The sequence below is a fragment of the Meleagris gallopavo genome, chromosome Z (assembly GCF_000146605.3).
Source record: "Meleagris gallopavo isolate NT-WF06-2002-E0010 breed Aviagen turkey brand Nicholas breeding stock chromosome Z, Turkey_5.1, whole genome shotgun sequence".
Lineage (NCBI taxonomy): Eukaryota > Metazoa > Chordata > Aves > Galliformes > Phasianidae > Meleagris > Meleagris gallopavo.
The window spans coordinates 68,357,011-68,364,502 of NC_015041.2; positions in this window are offsets into that span (position 1 = coordinate 68,357,011).

A 7,492-nucleotide genomic window follows, 5' to 3' on the forward strand; every position below is an offset into this window, starting at 1 on the left:
GCTGCAGTCAGTTTATAGCAATTCATCTCTGCTTCTCCTTGCCCCTCACTCTTCCACTGCAGCACGGGATCTTTCCCACAGGATGAAGTCCTTGCTGAGCTGATCCTAAATGAGTTCTTGCCACAGACTGCAGCTTTTCAAGAACTGCTCCGGCGTGGATCTGTAAAATGGAGTACAGGAACAGGCTGCTCCAACGTGGATCTCCCATGGGCAGCAGCTCCTGCCAGACCATCTGCTCCACTACAGGTTTCTCTCCACGGCTGCAGTTCCACCACAGAGTCTTCTCCTGCGTGAGCTGCAGCGTGGATATCTCCCCACAGGCTGCAGGGAACTTCTGCCCCACACCTGGAGCACCTCCTGCCCTCCTGCTCCTCCTCCCCTTCTTTTTCTCTCATTTTCTCACTTTTGTCTCCCAGATGTTGCTTCACAGAAGTTTTATCTCTTTCTCAAATATGCTGCCCCAGAGGTGTAACCAGCACTGCTCATTGTGTCAGCTTTGCCAGCAGCGTGTCCCTTCTGGAGACAGGTAGAGATGGCTTTTACCTAATGTGGGGCTGCTTCTGGGCTCTTCTCAGTCTAGCCCCATAGCCTCCTTCAATATCAAAATCTTGCCCGACGAATTCAATACAGATGTCTTCAAAAAATCATAATCCAGGTTAAGATCAGAGAAATGAATGGGATCATGAAGAAGGAGTGATGTTTAACTACAAAGACAATGAAGGAGAGTTGTAACCTCCTCAGCTCTGCAAAGCTGGCTGCCTAAATCGCTGTTTCACCCACTTGTTTCTGCCTTGTAAGTGTATGACTTTAAAAACCCTGCTGGAGTCTCTGCACATCATTTCTAGAGAAACGAAGGAAAAATTCAGGATAACAACACTTGAAATGAAATCAAAAGAGGAGGAAAGGATCAAGCTGGCTCAACTCAATGGTCTGTTGATCCAGTATCCCATGGTAACAGCCAGAGGTCTTCTTTTGAAAACTCAAGCAGATTTTCTGGTTAGTGAACAGCCTTAGTTCTAGAACTAAATGGCTTTAGCTCAATCAAATTAAAGAAGAAAGTTTACAATTCAAGTAGAAATATTAACAATCATTTACATCATTAACAAGTGTCATTTAAACCTCATTGTAAAGGTTAAAATACTTAATCAGAAGAAATTCTTCACTCTTCTGCAGGAAGAATGCATGATCTCATATTTTAAAAATTATTTAATGCTGAGGCAATAAAAGCTCTTAAAAAAATAAAACAGAGATTGGGCAAAAGTATTTCTTGCTTTCTTGCTTTCTGATGGAGAACTGTTTTTGCAGGCCATCACGTAGCTTCCCAAGATTCTGCTTCAAAATAAAGCCAAAGCCTGATACTTCATGAGGATTTGGGTTGCAGATCTTTCCTGCTTTGCTGCAGAAGCCAATTTGTATACAGGGCCATTAAAAGAGTTGAAACATGGAAGCAGACATCTGTGTATCAATCTCATCTCAGCTGAACTTGGTATAGTCTCTAGCTTACTAGACTTCTAATTTGTTGCTAATGAAGATAATTCAGCCTTAAAATCATAGACTCACAGAATCATAGAATCCTTAGAGTTGGAAGGGCCCTCTGAAGGCCATCTAGTCCAACTCCCCTGCAGTGCACAGGGACACCACAGCTCCATCGTGCTGCTCAGAGCCTGATCCAGCCTCGCCTTGAAAGTCTCCAGGAACGGGGCATCAACCACATCACTGGGCAACCTCTTCCGGTGCCTCACCACCCTCACTTTAAAGACTTTTTGCTTATATCTAACCTAAATCTACACTCTTTAATCTTGAGGCCATTTCCCCTTGTTCTGTCACCACAGACCCTACTGAAGACTCGTCCCCTTCTTCCCTATAGCTCCCCTGTAGATTTTTTGAATTGAAAGGCTGCTATCAGGCCACATTAGAGCTGTCTCTTCTCCAGGATGCACAGCTCCAGCTCTCAGCTTGTCCTCGTAGCAGAAATGTTCCATCCCACAGGCAGGTTTTTTTGTCTGTCCTCTGCTGAGGACTCCATATCTGAATACAGTACTCCAGGTCTCACCAGCACAGAGCAGAGGGGCAGGATCACCTCCCTCACCCCGCTGGCCACATTTCTTTTGCTGCAGTTCAGGATGCAGTTGGCTTTCTGGGCTGAGAGGGCACACTGCTGGCTCATGTCCAGCTTCCCACCCACCATTACCCCCTGCTCTTTTTCGGCAGTGCTGCTCTAAATAGTCCCAATAAGGAATTCACTCCATAAAAGTGAAGAACATCTTTATTTACCCGAGGAAAGGGTGAGAGATGATTTGAGCCAGCAGACAGAAATCTTGCATAAGGAGATAAGTAGTGTGCCTCAGTGCAATGGAGATGGACCTACTTCAGGTTTGCCAAAGAAGAGAACACTGAAACCTTCTGGACACTCAGAGGTCAACACATCTTTGGGGTGACTGCTCCTTTCCATGTAGGTGAACAAGCAGATTGCCAGATGTTTTGCCTCTGACCCTGGGCAGGAGCTGTCTGTGAATGGATGAGTTCAGCCCAGCAAACGCAGCAGCAGACAGGCAAGGAGTCGCTGAGGAATGGTCCGTGTTTGCTTGGCATTTCAATACTTGTCAGGCCAGCAATGAGTTCACACCTCCTGAATTGTATTTTCCTTTGCAAGTTCCCCAGCACAGATCTTTTTCTTGTGCTGTCAAATCGGGCAAATTTAAGCAAATGCCAATAATTCCATTTAATCCCTAAATTTCTTTTGTCATCATCATTGAACTTAGCTTATTAATGATTTCTTAGCATTTCAGCTTGAATGGGCATTCATAGATTTTCCTTCTTTTTAGGTTAAACCTAGAGTTATCATTGGATGTGTTTCTGTCAGCTTTTAACTGTTCCTTTCTCTTGCATGTGGCCAAGGCACTGTATGAATCTGAGGACGCAGATGGGATGCAATGGGAGTAGAGAAAGGACTTTATATCAAGACACATCGTCACATTCATTATGCTGAAGGGCTGCAGCACTTCATCAAGTTCTAATTATGCCTGGCTGACAAATTGCTAGCCCTTTCAAGTGGAGATAGAATATCTTTGACTGAGTCCATTAGGGCTTGTAATTTTTGATAGCTGAGTTTGCCAGTTGTCTATTATACAGATTTTTTTTCTCCAAATAAACTAACTTTTGTATGACCACAATGCTGCGTTCATTTACTATGTGTGAAAGTCCCCTAAAAGGCAGAGAAGTGAATTTCACTTCTGTTCTTGCACAGTTGCTAAATTAGAATTTTAGCACCTGAAATTACTGGCTAACTGGAGGGAGGCTTGAGAGAGAACAAAGTTAATGAATTGACTAAATATGATAGCAGAGAAAAGCAAAGATCTGTTTTTCTTCTGTTTTTCCAAATTTTACTGAAGCAAGAAACCAGGAATTAAACATCAATCCCAGGGTGTTGGCGAATCAAATGAGCTGAAGTAACCACTGAGAGATGGCAGGTTTTGATTCTCCCACTACCAGGCAGGTGGCATTATTATGGGAAGCCAGACCTGTTCTGTACTTCACATCAGCCCTCTATCTGGCTTAATGGCTAAGGTGGCCTGGGACACAGTCGTCCTACCTTGCTCTGCCCAGCCAGGTCTGGAGGGCAGCTTTTTTTCATCAAGAGGATTACAACAACTCTGCTGATTCAAGGAGAAGGAAGTTACGCTGCATGAAAAGAAAACTGTGGGGGAAATCTGGACGTACTGCTGCCTTAATTTGCTCTTGCGTTTCGTATGTCCAGAAGATCTCAGTCACAAGCTGAGCTAGTTTGTACTTACAAACAAGGAAGGACTGGCTGGGGATGTGAAGGCTGAGGGCAGCCTTGGAAGCAGTGACCATGAAGCAGTTGAGTTTGAGATCTTGCATGGAAGAAACAAGGCAATAAGTAGAACTGCAGTCCTGGATGTGAGGAGAACCAACTTTGACCTCTTCAGAGATCTGCTTGGAGGCATCCCATGGGTTAGGGCCCTGGAAAGTGAGGGAAACCAAATGAGCTGAGACACATTCAAACAGAACTTCCCCTGTGCTCAAGATTGGGGCATCCCTATTAGTGGAGAAAGGGATGTCAGGAGACCCATATGAATAAGCAAGGAGCTTGAGGGAAATCTCAGGTGGAAGAAAGTTTACAGAATGTGGAAGAAGGTTCTGCACACTTGGAAGGAATGTAGGAACAATGTCAGAATATGCAAGGATGCAACAAGGCTAGGGCACTCTTGGAATTAGATCTGGTGAGGGAGGTCAAGTGTAACAAGAAAGGCTTCTTTAGGTAAATCAATAGCAAAAGGAAGATGAGGGAAATTGCGATCCCACTGCTGAATGATGCAGGTTGCCCAGCAATGGTGGACACTGGGAAGGTGGAGTTACTGAACGCCTTTTTTGCCTCAGCCTTTAATGATAAGACTGTCCTCCAGGAATCCCAGATCCCAAAGATAAGAGAAAGAGTCTGGAGAAAGTAAGATTTCCCCTTTCAACAAGAGCGAGTTAAAAGAGTTTGTACCTCTGAGTCACTTAAGTGCCTCTTCTGCTGACCTAAATGTTGCCATGTCAGTGACACAGCTTCTCTTGTTCTGACGACTTGTCTGCAGCAGTGAGCTCTTGCTCCTGCACCCTGCACAACATGGCTGATTCTCACGTTGTACCCGAGGTGTGCCTTCCCCAGCACAGTCTGCTCAGTTATTGTGCATAATTAACTCGGGCTTTTCTGGAAATAAGTACAACAGAAGCCAAACCAATACTTCTTTCACTTACCAGAGCCTGTTGCTTTCATGCTTGTTATGTGTAGAGAGAAGTGCTTACCTGAAAATTAGTAAGCTAAATTTAAAACTCCCTGACCAGGGTCACAAGGTTTGTGCACTATCTTTTTCCAAATGTCCAAACATTTCCCTTTCCTCCCGCATCATTGTAACTGCGTTTTGAAAAAGATAATACTTAGCTCGGCCTTTGCATAAAATAATAAATTCAATATTTACAGTTGTACCTCCTCCTGGATGAGTATCGTAAGACAAAGATTTCTGCGTAGGCCATTGGAGTTGCAGTAACAAAGATTCAGGGCAAAGCCCCATGAGGGAAGCTGCAAAGTTCTATGAAACACATATGCTAAGAGTTTATTGCTGGTGAAATTTTACTGGTTTCAAGTAGAATGTGCTGAAAAATTAATTACTCACTTCAGCTGGCCAACAGCTAGAGCAAGCATACCAAAACAAGGCACAGTGACATGACAGGCTCTCATTAAATCTGAGAGTTACAGATGTGTGCTCCTGAATGGAGAACCACCAGTTAGCAGTGCTGTGGAATAACTTTAAAGCCCTGAGGGCAGTGAGCATTCATGTTCATGAGATGTCTGCAGAACAAGGCCTTTGTTAACAATATTTGCTTGGGTAAAACTGGGAAACTTCTGCAGTGGGACATCTTAGATATCTCAAGAGTACAACAGAGACTCGTAGGGCAACCTGGCAAGGCACTTCTAGAGAAAATGTCTGAAAAAGCAGAGAACTGCCCATTCTGTCTCCACATTTCAGACTGCCGGGAGCTCCTTGTGTCCTGCCAAGGCATCTTCTCACTCTGCTCCAACAGTGTGGTCTTCAATTGCACACGACTGGAGACTTTTCCAACCAGGGTATAAGTCTCATCTCCTAGGCTGGCAGCCTCAGGAGGTTCACAGAATCTGCTCTAGGACTTAAATTCCTCCAGATTTGTCTTTCATCTTGAAGAGAATGCTGAAAATACTCAGTAGCACCGATGGCCTGGCCTGGTATCTGCTGGCCAGCAAATGCATGAAGAGACTCAGTGCCACGTCCTGCTCTGCTTGACCACATATTCTTTGTGTATTCATGCATTCAAGGCCAGGCTGGATGTGGCTCTGGGCAGCCTGTTCTGGTGGATTGAAACTAGATGATCATTGTGGTCCTTTTCAACCCAGGCAAGTCTATGAATCTGCAATTCTTTGAAATAACAGCCACAGCTCAGATGCTGCAACAAAAGGCACAGTGTGATAACATGCAGAGATAGGCAGCCTGATGCCTTTTAGAGGTGATTTGTAATTTGTATGGTACAGTAGAGGAGCTGTGCTCTTTTTCTCCATACTTTCTGTAGGCTTCATAAACTCATGAGTGGAGGCAGAAGAAGTCTGAACAAAGTCAGCAGCCCTGGAAGTGCATTTAAAGGGAAATGCATGCACAGTTTGCTTTTTCCCCTTTACTGTGCATGTGTGTGTGTGTATTTTCTTGAGGAATACTGGTTCTAATGTGGAGCTCTGCCACTGGTCCACGTACCACGTGCCAAACAGGTACTGCAAGACCAGACAACTTCATCCACCTGAATTTATTTCCCCATTCTTTGGGGAGGAAAAGTACCTACTTCACAAGAAGTGTTCCTTTTTGTGACAAGTCACTAGGTCTGTTCCCCACTGTAACTACTATTATCCCAATCTGACCATGTCATGTCAATATGCCAGTACCACAAGAGCAGAATTAACTTCTTTGAGATGTCAGCTTGGCTTACTTGTTTCTCAAATTTCTATCCACCTACCTCTGTTCTGTAAAGCAAAACATCAGAACACCAATAACTTCTCAATGCACGTGGATACAGATCTGCAAAACTGCCGTGGAGCACTTCTTGTCACCCCTGCTTGTGCTAGGGCAGCACTGTAGCTTTGACACACCTTTGAGTGAAATAAGAACTGACAGTGCTAAGGCATTTTATGTGCTCGACTACAAAAGATTCATGCAATTATCTTTTGTCAGAATTCATTTTGTCAGCCCTTCACAGCGCTAATATCTTTAGAAACTCTAAAGATGGAAAACTGAGAAAAATTTCCAGTAGGAGAAGTCTCACGTCACAACAGCACTTATGGGGGAGGAGAGATTACAGCCAGGGAAGTAAACAGTCCTGAGAACAAGAGCAGGCTTGGAAAATTTGCTGTTAGAACCATTGATTCTGAACACTACTACCACTGTTCATAAATAGCTATCAGGTAATCTACAGCTTTTTAGATACATCAGTGAGTGAAACTTTTCCAAATGGACACCGTTGTCAGTTATAAGATGGAGAAAGAACAATTCTACTAACTAAATGAAGACTTATTTCCCAGCCATGTCTTGGAAGGGCTCCCAGGTTCCACACCACAAAGTGTTCCCCTGGGATGCTGCTAATGGAACAACTTTAGGGCCAACCTCCCTGAGAATCTCTTGGAACTTTGCTATAAGCATTGTCCTCTATAAACTATATTTCACAGATGTTCACTGGCTTTGTTAAAGATGTCACCCATAATTCCAGAGGGAACTGTGTCTTCACACTACCGAATAACAACTTGGTAGGTTAAAATTTTACAAACAGCTTAACTTGGTGTTTTGTGTAATCAGGCATATTTTTTTGGAAAAAAGAATACCTTTGATGTCCATTGATTTTTAGTAAATCGATGCCAATTATCATGCCCTGTTTTATTTAATTTCAAAATTATTTCAACAATTTTCAGCTT